Consider the following 14091-nt stretch of genomic DNA (forward strand, 5'->3'; position numbering starts at 1 on the left):
TGAAATTCATTGGCACGAGATTAGACATTTTTAAAATTCTAGGGCTTTCTATATTTCTCGGTAGGTAAATAATAGATGATCACTGTCTTTATTTAATAAAATGGTGACCCTAATGATACAACAAAATCCCTAGACTATTGGAATTTAAACTATACCTCTATTTTGCTAAACTTTTTATTTTCAAATAATTTCATACTTACAGAAAATTTGCAAAATAGTAGAGTTCCTGTATAACCTTTCCCAAACTTTCCTCAATATCAACACCTTGCATAACGTTAGCACAATGATAAAATCTACAAAAATAACATTCTTCAATACTATTAAGTAAACTATAGTCCTTATTCCAATTTTACCACAAATATCCAATTTTTCCACAAATATCCTTATTCTATTTTAGAATCCAATAGTGACATTAAATTGTTAGGTCTTCTTAATATCCTCCAATCTACAATAATTCCTAAATCTTTCCTTATCTCTCATGACTTTAACACTTTTGAAAAGTACTGGTCAGTTATTTTATAGAATATCCCTCAATTTGGCTGTTTTCATGATTAGATCGAGATTACACATTTTGGGCAAGGATAGCACAGAAGAGATGCGTCTCTCTAAGGGATACAGAATGTCAATATGTCTTATTACTGGTGAGGTTAACCTTGGTCACGTGGATGAGGTAGTGTCTGCCAACTTTTTCTACTGTAAAGTTAAAATTTTCTGCTTTGTCATTAACAAATATCCTTCGGTGAGAACATAACATGTTACTATGAATTATCTTGCTTCTCCTCAAACTTTCACCCAGTAATTTTAGCATCCATTGATGGATCTTGCCTATATTAGTTATTATCGCAGCATTTGACTAATGGTGATTTTCTATTTCCTTTAATCCTTTGACATTTATTCATTGTAATTCTTCTGTAAGGAAGAGGCCATTCTCCTTCAGTTAGAGGCAGCTGAGGGCACTGGGAGGCTGCTGAGTCCGGATGAAAGGGAATGGACATCAGCATTAAACCGACTTCTGTTTATCCAGACTATTCAGCTTACCAGGGCACATATTCAGTAAGTCAGCTCTATCATCATCATCATCATCATCATCATCATGAAAAATTGACACTTGCCTCCTGTAGAATAATTCTTTAGCTCGGTTTAAGACCTAAGAGCTACGGGAGTGTCTTTTCATCTTTCTGCCTGGGCTTCTCCTATGTCAGTGATGGCGAACCTTTTGAGCTTGGTGTGGCAGCATTTTGAGAAACCCTAACTTAAGTCTGGTGCCGTTTCACATGTAGAAATTTTTTGATATTTGCAACCATATTGAAACAAAGACTTATATTTTTTATATTTATTTTATATATTTAAATGCCATTTAATAAAGAAAAATCAACCAAAAAAATGAGTTTGTGTGTCACCTCTGACACGCGTATCATAGGTTTGCCATCACTGTCCTATAGAGACTGAATGGAGGCCACTCTTCTTTCTATCCTACCCTCTCAATACTCATGGACGCTATTTTTTACCGACACATCATTTGGAAAGCATTGCATGGCCAGTAGTGCTGGGTGTAACCAAAAGTCAAGTGTTAAACCCCCTCCAAGTGTCATGGGACTTGCTTGGGATTGTACATTGCAGTCTAAATAACTCTAGCCCTGAATCTATAGCGAGTATTCCTCTACATTTCAGGACTGCTACTTGTACTACCTGCCCTGGGATACTTGCCTTCACAAAGTAGATAATGTAGAGTCATGGCCTTTTAACCCACCATCAACAGAAAAGGGCAGTTTGCTTAGCAGTGGAATAGATACCGTTTTCCATGAGCATTTTTCTCTTATAAACAGGGAAGGTGGCTTTCCTAGTTGCCTGATAACCATCGCCATAATCTGACTTATTGTTTGGGGTCTGGATGAAGGTACATCTCAGTTGTAAAGTTCAAAGAATTATTCACCTCTCAGTTCCAGCCTAAATTAAAAAAAAAAAAAATCAGCAGAATTTCTATTTGTAATTGATTATTTTCTAAACTTTTCTATTTTGTGAAAAAACTGGGACTCTTCTAACATGCACCTAGAAAAAGAGAAGAGATTGCTTATTTAGGCAGCCTCCTTTAGGCAGTTTTCCATCTACACCTCTTTCATCAGTCTCACTTTAACATTTTCAATGTATTGTATTAAAACACCCATTTATTCAAAGATCTGACATGGGCCTCTCTCTGTCTTGATTACTGCTACAAACATTCTTTCCTTTCTCAGCCAAAACTGATGAAATGTCAATAAAAAAACCAAAACATGCTCCATGAACTTCACTTTGTAGTCAGCTGAGCAGACATACTGGTCAGTGGTTCCTGGAATCAGCTGTGGTTCTCGGTCACGGCATGCTGCCACCAGCATGCGCTTTATCACAGCAACTCATTACTAAGCATCCCTGAAGTTCCGAGCTGAAGACTGGTTTGTTTTTTGAAACAAACCATGATAGATATACTTTCTGGAAAGGCAGAGCAATGGTCTGATTATAGCTAGATGCAAGGCAAGCCGGTAGCACCTACAGCCTCTCATCTTTTTTAATAGTGGGAAAGATTCTGGATGGAAGCATCATCCTGTGACCATCGTCCTCTCTGTGTCACTTCCGGATGGCCTGTGGCAAGGGGCACTGGGTCTATGCTTATGCGGGGGAGTTGCGCCACACATATGTATTTCACTCATAGGAACTCAACTTATGCATTTGAGGTCAATTAGATCATTGAACAAAAATACTTAACCTCCCCATCCCATATGGAAGGAGTATGTATACTTCTCAGCCCCTTTGACATTGGGCTCGGCCATAGGATTTAATTTCAAGGTAAGCAGGGAAAGAGATGGCAGATGATAAAGACAAAAAAGATGAAGACAAAGATAAAAGATAAAGATATGCCCTGGATGATTTTGCTCAGTGGTTAGAGCATCAGCCTTTGGACAGCAGGGTCATGGGTTTGATTCCTCGTCAAGGACGCGTACCTTGCCGAAACCGGCTTGGCTCAGTGGATAGAGCGTCGGCCTGCGGACTGAAAGGTTCTGGGTTTGATTTCGGTCAAGGGCATGTACCTGGGTTGTGGGCACATCCCCAGTAGGAGGTGTGCAGGAGGCAGCTGGTCGATGTTTCTCTCTCATCGATGTTTCTAACTCTCTATCTCTCTCCCTTCCTCTCTGTAAAAAATCAATAAAATATATTTTAAAAAAAAAAAAAAAAAAAAAGGACACGTACCTGGCCCTCGTCTGGGCTCATGCGGGAGGCAACCAACCAATATTTCTCTCTCCTCTCATCAACGTTTCTCTCTCTCTCTCTCCCTTCCACTCTCTAAAAATCAATGGAAAAAATATCCTTGGGTGAGGATTAAAAAAAAAAAGATAAAGAAAGATAAAGATGTAGATGTAGATGTAGGTGTTGATGCAGATATAGATATAACTATCTTTCCTCATCTCTTGTCTTTAAGCTTAGCAATAATACTGGCATTGACCAATGAGATGTTCGCTGTTAGCAGAGATGAAGCAATAAGGAGCGTAACATGTTCTTGTGCATCTGGCCTTGCCTCCTGTGTCATTTCCATGACAGTCCCTGCAGCCTGGGTCCCAGAAAAGACACATATGGAGCAGACCTGAACTTGACCCATAACAAGGAGTCAAGCCCAAGAAGAACCTGCACCTTGAACAGCACTGCCCACCTGAGTTGAGCCTCGATAATCTGACCCAGCCAACCGGCAGAAACATGAGTGAGAATAAACGAGAGCTCTTACAAGCCATCGAGTGTGGAAGTGGTTTGCCAACAACAAGAGAAATAAGGAAAAAAGAAAGAAACGTCAACATAAAGGGTGCTTAATGATTGAGCACCTAGAGTGCGTGTGACATGGGAGTGTTGAATCTACTTCTTCCTAATATATCTCAATGCCCAGGGTGACTGTCAACCCCACAGAGTGTGATTTCAGTGTTTAAACAGAAATCCTTTTCCTACAAATAGCTCCCTGATGAGTCACATGTGTAGACATCAAAGCATACACACTATAAACACTATGCTCTATGCCTGATCTATATATATAGAAAAGCCTAAGCAACTAAACAACTGGTCGACCAGTTGCTATGACATGCTCTGACCACCAGGGGGCAGATGCTCAATGCAGGAGCTGACCCCTAGTGGTGAGTGCAATCCCACAGCCAACCTCCTGCACCAGCCAACCTCCTGCAGCTGGCCAACCTCCCACAGGCCTTTCCCCAGCTGGCCAGCCCCCCGCCCCCATCAGCCCAGATGGCTGGCCAGGCCGAGTGACCCCACCTGTGCATGAATTCATGCACCGGGCCTCTAGTAATAACAATAATAAAGACTTCAACAATAATGTTGCCTCCTTGTGCAATGTTGACATATGGCACTGATCTTAGGAAAGCCTACAATGCTACCGTTTCTATTTTGAGGAGCTGCATATGAATTCACCTGGGGGGAGTGGTAAAGAGCCACTGCTAAGGAAAAATATGTTTTCTGTGTGGCTAACAGTTCCCAATGGAAGTGTTTTAGGGATTGAGGAAGACCTTAAAGGAGAAATTCTTGGCAGACAAATCTCCATACAGTGTCAGTATAATTATAACGGTGATCACTAAAAAAACAACACAATTACAATTCATAAATGCATATGACTGAATTTAATCCTTACTGTAATCTGTGGGAAGTAAGCATTGCTATCCTTAATTTATTTTGCAAGCAAGGAAACAGAAGTTCAGAGAGGTTGAAGGTCTTGCTTAGGGTCACACAGCTGACTCACACCAAGGTCTTCGTATTCAAACCCCCCGTTCTTCCCACCACAGCACACACTACAGCCCAGATTGGAAAGCAAGGGCCTTCAGAGTTTGAAACCTGGGGCCAATTAAAAGGTTGAAAATAAAAGGTCTTATTAGACTAGAAGTTCTCAGTCAATAACAGTCCAGATTCCTCTGAGTGGAAATGAAAAACATGTGCAATCAGAGGCTCAAGGCGAAAGTAAAAGCGGCAACCAAAAAACAAACAGAAAACAGCAAAGCAGATTTACCATGGAGCCGCTTTGCAAGAGAGCAACTCAGCTGCATGTTCCACAGGGAGGGGGCATAGAGAGCAGAAACTGATTTTTTTTTTTAAATTGTTAATGGTTCTCCATAGCAATATCACTGTCTCACCAGGTATAAGAATAATAACTGTTTATATGACATACTATATAGCATTATGTTCTTTCCTCCTAACAATGACACAGAATATGACTCCTCCAGAAAGTTCTCCTTGATTAATCACTGCCCACCCGCCCAGTCCGGACCAATCCCTTACACATGTATATACAAAACTCACATAATAGGAACATGTATCTCATGTATCTTTGCAAAGTATACTTACATGTGTACATGTGTGTACTATCCTCTTAGTACATCTGGGATCTTTATGTGGTTTTTATTCAGGATAATTATTAATTCATTGACTGGGTTAATGTAGAAGAGCAAATGGGGGCACATGAGTGATGGATAAAGGGGATGGATTTCAGAGGCTGGAAGACAAAAGCAAACTTTTAGGCTGCCTGTACTTGCAAGAGACTCACAACCAGGCAGATGATTTTGTCACTGTTTACCTTGTAGACTCTCTATTTAAACACTGGAGACAAACATGAAATACCACAAAGCTATTCTTTCTTTTTTTTTTAAGAGAAGATAAACTTGTTTATTAGAGCAAAGTTTTATAATTTTATAACTGATTTCAACAAACCCACACTTAGAAAAGATTTAACTCCTCTTGAAGATAAATTTATCAGAACTGAAGAAATCTCTTCCAGGGATCAGAAATGAATTGCTAATGCATTTATTGGGGTGACACTGGTTAATAAATTATATAGGTTTCAGGTGTACAAGTCTATAGTACATCATCTGTACACAGTATTGTGTTCACCACCCCATGTCAAGTCTCCTTCCGTCACCATTTACTCTCCCTTTACCCTCTTCAACCTCTTCCCACCCCCTTTTCCACTGGTAATCACCATATTTTAGACATAGACATTGTCTGTGTCTATGAGTGTTCTTTGCTTAAATCCTTCACCTTTTTTACACACACCCCAACCCCCTTCCTGTCTGACAGCTGTCAGTCCGTTCTCTGTATCCATGAGTCTGTTTCTAATTTTTCAAGTTTATTTTGTTCATTAGATTCCACATCTCAGTGAGATCATATGGTACTTGTCTTTCTCTGACTGGCTTGTTTCACTAGCATAATAATGCTCTCCAGGTCCATCCATGGCTGCCATTCTTCAAATAAACTCTTAGTCATATAAGAACTAAGGGGCAGTCAATGAAATTGAAAGACAACTCACTTAAAACAGATAAAAGATATGCTTTCTTCCCCATCCACTACGTCACTCACGTAAGAATTTGCTGTGCAGGATATTGTTAAGGCAAGTAATTTGATAGGGTTTTTGTTTTTTGTGTTTTGTTTTGTGTGGGTTTTTTTTTTTTTTTTTTCAGAAAGGATTTGACTAATAATATAACCTGTTTCTACACTCATGGGGAGAAAAAGAACAGAAGGGTCACCTGTCTTTGCTTAGGATGAATGAACACCTGTGGCCAGGGGTTCTTCAGCATTTTAACACTGAGCGGCATTCCTAAAGGAGGGGTTGGGGGGAACCTGTTAGATAACCTCATGGGGTGTGAAAAGCAACGCCCCCATTCTGCTGTTCTTTTTTAGGATGGACACGGCGTGCACTGACAGCCATTCTTCAGGAACATGACTATCCATTTGAAAGCGAGGCAGGGCCACGTGGAATTTCATCTTCAGTCCATGCCACTTTTCCCAGCTACTGGGAGGCAACTCAGGCAAAAGTACTTTGTTGGGAACCAAACAAAGCCAAAGGTTCCTGTCACCTCCTGGTCATTAGCAATCCTTGGCACATGGTTTGGGGTGTCACCTTAAGGTTAATTGCGTTCTCCTAGTCATGTCATCCGAATGGAGCAAACCATCATGATTCCACTTGCATTTCTAGTGGGAACAATGGCGGGTACACATCTCCCAGACCAGACAAGTGGAGGGAACCACTGTGCACGGCAGGAAAGCCCCCTGCCTTCATGAGTCAGCCCCATCTCCTGTCCCTCCTCAAGGATGGAAGGTACAAGTGGCAACACAGATCCCAGAAGTCGGGGAAGTAGAGAAGCTGAAGGCGAGACAGCAGCATAAAAACAGGAAAAACACCTCTTCCTGAAATCCAGACTTCAGTGTGGCCCTTGGCAAGGTCAGCCAGCAAGGCCTGAAAGTGACATAAACATGCATATGGATAAGTGTGCACCTACAGGTTATGTTTATCTGTCTATTTCACCACCATTAGAAGAAACTGAATAAAAAACGGTCCATGCCCTCAAGCAACCTACAGTCTAACCCGGAGAAAGACCCAAACACGCATCCTGGCCATGCGGGCCCAGACAGCGACGTAGCTGACCACTGTGGGGTCTAGTCGCAAGAGGCAGCGTTTCTGATAATCAAAGAAGGCTTCATGGAGAAGGTGCCGTTTGAACTGAGCACAGAACCTGGATAGAAGTTAAATAAGAGGCACCGAGCCAAGAAAACTCCCGGCAGAAGGAATGGCATGCACAAAGGGATGGAGAAGAAGAGGACAGGATGGATCGGAGAGGGGTCAGAGATGCATTCTGGCTGGAGCACAGATCTGTGTTCATTGTTAGTGAGCAGTAAGCTGTCGGTGTGGACAGACAGTGGGTTTGGGAATTAAAAGTGTTTGGGTTTAAATCTTATTCACTGTATCCTTGGGCAAGTAACTTCACCTCTGTGTAGCAGACACTGCCAATGTTCATAGCCCATCAAGTTATCAGCACTGTTCTAGAAAACTGACGGCTTATACCCCTTTGCTGAAGGGGCTCCTATGGTTGACAGTGTGTGCTTGGCTTGTTGGCAGGGCAGGGCAGGGCAGGGCAAAATAGTTGGTAGTTAACGTCTCAAGAGCAACCCTCAATCAGACATTCAGAAGCTGGTAGAAAACTAGCCCAGTCCCTTGGCCTGAAGTGTAGAGCTCTGCTGCATACAATCTCTCAGATGGTCCGCAGCCGGAATGAGAGCCCTTGCTGCCCACAATGGTAGCCCTCTCATCACATTTTTCACACTCCTCTCTCACTGTTATCACAACCCCCTTTCCTCATTGCCCTTCCTGGCACTCGAGTCCTTGCTACAGAGTCTGATTTTGGAGGAACCCAAACTAGGACATTCTTTAATCCCCAGTTTCTTCATCTGTCACATGGAGATAATAATGCCTACCTTGAATAATTATTGTAAGATATAGGAAAGATAATGAATATAAAGGACCTAGCAGGGTATCTGGCATAGTAAGTGTTTGATAAATATTGGCTATTCAATAAATGTGAAAGACCCTTGAAATCTAGGGTATGTGATACTATGCGTGGGGTACTATGGAAAGGTTTTAAATAAAAGAGTGCTTTGAAGAGACTACCAATGGTCTTCCTTGGAGAATTCTGATTTTCTTGGTAGAATCATGACCTTCATTGTAGGATTCTTGCCTTCATTGTCAGATAAAATAGTAAAGCCCCCTAACCTCCCCAATATCCATTTCTCCACTTATTCCAAGTGCACAAGAGAATTTCTCATTTCTGCCATGTGACTAGTTCTGGCAAATGACTGTGAGTGAAAATCAATGTGTCACTTCTGGTACAGAATATTATTTGTCAATGTCAGATCCTCCAGGCCCTCTAGCCCTTGCCATCAGGAACCGTCGAAATTCTAAATCGTAGAGCGTAGGTCACTGAGTGAAGATGCTGCGGATATCATCCTCCTGTAATCTATGATGACCATAAACTACAAGTAAATTTCGTCTTAAGCTACTGAGATTCTCTAATTGTTTCTTACTGCAGCATAACCTGGCTTACCCTGACTAATACAGGTGGAAAGAGGCAGAGAGACTGAAAGCAGGTTAGTTAGGAGTCTAGTGCAGGCCTCTAGTAAAAAGAGTTGGAAATAAGACCTAGAAAATGGAACTTGAAAGTGAGAAAGAGTGAATGCCAGGGAAGAAGAATCAGCAAATAAAAGAGAAGAAAAAAAGGAATTAAACATGATTCCAGAGATTTGAGCTTGGAAACTGGAAGGGAGATGGTAGAAGAAAAAGGCAACTGAGAAGAACAGTGGGTCTCAGAAAGGCTGGTTTGTTTTGAGACATGAGTTTGAAGAGGTTCTACCCCACATCACCGAAAGAAGCCCTCCTATCCCTCTGCCCCCATAGGGATCACAATCCCTGACCATCCATTGTTATGGATCCAACTGTAGGACATATGGAGGATGGCTCGCACTCAGTCCTGCCTTCTAAACCAGTGACCTTCCTACCACTCACAATTGCCCCAGCATTGAAGAAGTAACGCCTCTGGTCTACACAGCCAGAGGAGGGGTCACTCAACAATGTGGTTACATACTGTCTAGAAAAATAAATTATGTAACTTGTAAGGAAAATAAAGTGAATAACTGTCATCTTTCTCCTTCTTATAATCTGAGAGTGTCTTACCAGAAGAAATATTAGCATTTAGGTCATCCTAAGCTTCATTATGTAACTGGGAAAAAAAATCACTTTACTTCAAGAACTAATAGATGCCCTATATTTTCTCAACTTGTGGATCAAAGTCTCAGAAACTCAAAACCCCACTCTCATACCTTAAATATGGACTCTTTGATAAAGTTTTATGAAATTATTTAATTTTTCTAGGTAAAGTACAGTTGTGAAATGAGGGCCTTCTATTTGGCCAGAAGTTGAGAATAATAATGTGCATAATAGATAATATCAAAGTGAAATTCTTTTCTTCTCCAGCAAAATCTTTTTTTTCCAGTTTCCAGTTTTAAAAATGACCATATTTCTTTCACAACCCCAGAAGTTACAGCTTTTGTACTGATCATATTAAAAGTGCTGGATGTCAAGAAAATTGGGTGATACAATAAAACAGTCTCATCATATACGTAGGCCCCTTTTAACAGTTACTCTTAAAATCTGCAGACCATCTAACCTGAGCACTGAATTTTCAGTTACATAAAAATACATTAATAAAGACCTGTCGTAAGAAACTATACCAAAAAAACAGTTCATAGTGTACCTTTCAGCATTATAATTAGTGCTGTAATCTGTAATCAGATGATTTAAATCTAATATAGTTCAATTAGAAACTAAGTAATTTCTGTTTTCAACAGGAATCATTATGTCTTTGGAATTTTGCAAAGCACTAATGAGTTTTAGAGAAATTATTACATTTCTTATTCACTTTATTCCCAGCAGTTGGTGCAATACCTGGCATATGGTACTTGCTAACTAAACAAGTGCTGAAGGAATAAATGAATCTGTAATCATAAAGAAGTGATTAGCAAAAGCACATTCATTTGTCACTGCTCCCACTCAGGGCATGAGTGATATTCACTTCTGTGTCTCAGCTCAGACCACGGATCCATTTATTTCTGATGGGTTGGTTGTCCATTCTGATTGGACGGTGCCTTTGCCTGACAGGCCATCAAACAGAAGTGTGCCTGCCTCTGGACAATGATAAAGTGCAGAGACTACTCCTGTAAGAGTCAGGAGGCCCGGGGTCTGGTTTTGCCAATCCTGTGAGTGAGCCTGCTTGCACGTGCAAAGATCTTCATGGAACCTACTGCAGACTGGGCTCTGTGCCGGGCACATCGTGAGCAATGAAGGACTTAACTCATAAAACTCCAAAAGGGAAACAATTTATCCCAATTTTACACATGATAAAAGATTGAGGGTCAGAAAGATGAAGGAATGTGGCCAAGGTCACAAATCCAGGAGGCAGGACTGCAAAACAGCTCTATCTGACTCCCAAATCTATCACCAGTAGCCACTCTAATGATAAAGAGTTCTGCAAACTCTGATGCACCATGCAAATAGGAGCTATTGTCTCATGACCTGTCAATCTCCTATATTTCTATCACTGCCCTCAGAGATATCTCTTATCTGAAGGCAGCTCAACACATCAGCAGGGTCCTGACTTTTCAAGATCTCTTCAGTAGGCTCTTGAACTGATGTGCAACCCTTCCTTGGTCTGTTTAGATCGGACTTGACTGTTTGAGCGTGTTCACACACTGATTACCATTTCATAGGCACAGATTCACTATTCGGGAGTGATGTCTGCTCACCGTTTTATAATCTGTATAAAGTACAGGAAATGGTGCTGGGGCACAAGATCCTGCCCTCGGGTGGTCAGCCCAGAGATCTGGCTTCCTAATGGCAATGCTATGTCCATATAGATAAGTCTGCTGGAGCTTCCGGTACATGGCTGAGGATTAAAGAGGCGTGGCCAGCTCTCACTGAGGGCTTCTCATGCCCTGGCAGGACCTCACTCTGGCTGGATGTATACCATGGCCACCAAGGTGTCTTCCTGGAGGAGCCGGGTGATTTGAGGAGTTGTGCTCACCTTACATCCCCAGGCTATCTCATGATCACTGTGCTGAGAACCTATCACTTGTGCTTATTGGAATGAACTGGACGATGGAAAAGATTTCAGTGTCAGAGGGCTCACTTGGGTCAAGTCTCTAACCCACTCTTGGTGGGCAACCTCAGCCCAGAAAGGCAGAAAGACGGGGTCAAGAAGAAAAGCTCCAGCCCCTGGTTCAAATCCCAGCACAGCCATTTAACTTCTTTCTGCCTCAGTGTCTTTATCTGCACCATGGTGATGGGGTGAGATGTACCGCAAGTGGACGTGAAGAGAAATAGAAGTGTAAGCAACTTGAAATAATATTTGGCATATAAAGCTATCTGAATGTTTAAGTTTTATAAAAATTCTGAAATGATTAATCACTATGTTTTTTACCTACATGTGTCATTTCAAAAGATACAGCTTTTATGGACAATTGGAAGGTTACTCAGTGAAAAGAGTTTCATTGTTTTGAACACCACCAAGGCAAACATTAGTTGACAATTTCACCAGAGTTTGGGAGGAGCCTGTGTACTGTGAAGAAATTACCTGTGCAAAATATGAGTGTGAACAAGAGGGCAAGACCTGTTTTAATGAATCAAAACCAAACTTTTCAAAGCACTTTGAGCAAAAGAAAGTTGACCTTCTTATGTCCTGAATTACTCACCAGCCTTGTTCCCTCTGTAGAGCGTATGGATGCTGAAGGCTGCCAGGGCCCTGGGAAGGCTAGCAGCTGGCAGAAATCCACTCTTTGTGGCCCTTGGGCACCACTCCCCCACACCCCCAGCTGAGTGCTGTGCTTACCAAGAGTCAGTTGTATTGTTCCCTGATGCTATTTTAACCACATGACCTTTCATTTTATAAATAAATAAAACACAAATAGAGTAAGAAAAGTTGTTTCTGTAAAAGCTAGGTTTACTGCTTTGCAATAACTCAATAAAGGAATCCCTAAACAACAATTACTGCAACTCTGAAAGACTGGAAAATCTAGCTGCTTTCTGTACTCACATAAGCCCTGTTGCTTGAGTTTATGCTTGAAGGATGACCAAGAATTCCAATCAGTGGGCCCATATTAAAAAGGAAAAGAGCTTTGCCCCTACATCCAAACATTGTCAAATAAATCTTGCACTGCTATCTCTTAACTAAAAGAAAATGTATATATATTTAAATACTGGGTTCCAGCAATCTTTGACCGTCAGCCTGTTTTGTAAATAAAGTTTTATTGAAACACAGTGACACACATTTATTTCCACATTGCCTATGACTACTTTTGTAGGGCTGAGTAGCTGCAATACAGACCCAATAAATAAAAATACAAATAAGTAAAATATTTGCTATCTGGCCCTTAACAGAAAAAGTTCACTAACCTCAGCTCGAAAGGATCAATTCTTCAAAGGCAGTGCTTATGAGGTATGACTGTAACTGTGCTTTTTAAAAATGTTTGGGAACGTCGCCATAGTAAATTAATCCCTCAAGGTTACCCATAACAATGAGAGGCAAGCCAAGTGATTAACTAAGCCACTGATACTGTCTTATGACACAATTTCCCCTCAACTTCCCCTTCAGGAGTGCCTCCTGGGAGGATGCACTTAAGAGCATGCTGTGGAGATGCTCCAGATGGGCATTCTGATCCTGTACAATGTACTCTTCTCAGCCTGGACAGCCTGTCTGTCACCCGCGGATCTCGGGCTGGGGAGACAGGGCTTCTCATAGACCCTGCAGGTTGGAGCTAATCAAGGTGCGAGAAGGCAGCCTGGGCCACCTTTCCCAGGTCATTTGTTCCTCCGGGCACAGCACCGCCTTAGGAAATTGGCTGGGGGTTCATTACCTCTAAACATACAAGCAAGACCAAACGCAAAGGAAAAATGGATGGTCGATGAAAATAGAAGTCTCGGCCTACACCAAGGTCATAGAGGTGGTAAGTCTAGTGGACAGAGCACTAGGCCAGGGGTCAGAAGACTGGTTGGGTCTTCGTGCTGAATCTGCCACTCACTAGATGCACGACCTTAGGCAAGTGACTTACCTTCACTAGGCCACACAGGGTTAGACAGCTATCCCTAAGGTCCCTTCCAGTGCTAAGATTCTAGGACTCCATGATGCCAGCCTTGGTTGAGAGTCTGTGCTGTCACTACCTGTGCCTGCCATGTAGCACATACTATATGAATGTTAGCTATATTATTGTGCTGTAAATGCATGATTCTTGCCTTTAAAGGGAAATGCAAACTCATCTTACCTAATAATAGACAAACATGTAAATTGACCATACCTTTGCTACACTAACCAGCCAATCAGGAGAATATGCAAATTAACCTAACAAAGATGGCGGTTAATTTGCATACGTAGGCTCCAAGCAGTGGAGCGAAGCCTCATGGCCCCGGGGCCAGCAGAGCAGCGGAGCCTCACGGCTCCGGGGCCGGCTCCAGCCGGAGCCCGGCCAGAGCAAAGGCCTGGGTCCCAGGTGCCGGAGGAAAACTGGTGCCAGCAGCCAGGGGAAAGGAAGGCCTATTGCACGAATCTCTTCGTGCAACAGGCTTCTAGTCCTCATTATAACAATCAACCATTTCAAAGCAAATTCTAAATAACAGAGCATAGCCGTGAGCAATGAAGACTGGAATTTCTGCTGGCCTTCTCAATGAGCACAAATGAGTCAAGCTGGTGGGATTTTTTT

The 14091-nt window shown here is 41.9% G+C and overlaps 1 protein-coding gene across 3 annotated transcripts in view; it reads right to left on the reverse strand.

Moving 5' to 3' along the window:
• EGFLAM (EGF like, fibronectin type III and laminin G domains) overlaps positions 1–14091 on the reverse strand; it is a 129632-nt gene that overhangs the window by 100181 nt on the left and 15360 nt on the right. The window lies entirely within an intron of this gene.

This window comes from Myotis yumanensis, unplaced genomic scaffold, assembly GCF_028538775.1.
Source record: "Myotis yumanensis isolate MYYU_CA2020_CCGP unplaced genomic scaffold, mMyoYum1.0.hap1 SCAF_4, whole genome shotgun sequence".
Lineage (NCBI taxonomy): Eukaryota > Metazoa > Chordata > Mammalia > Chiroptera > Vespertilionidae > Myotis > Myotis yumanensis.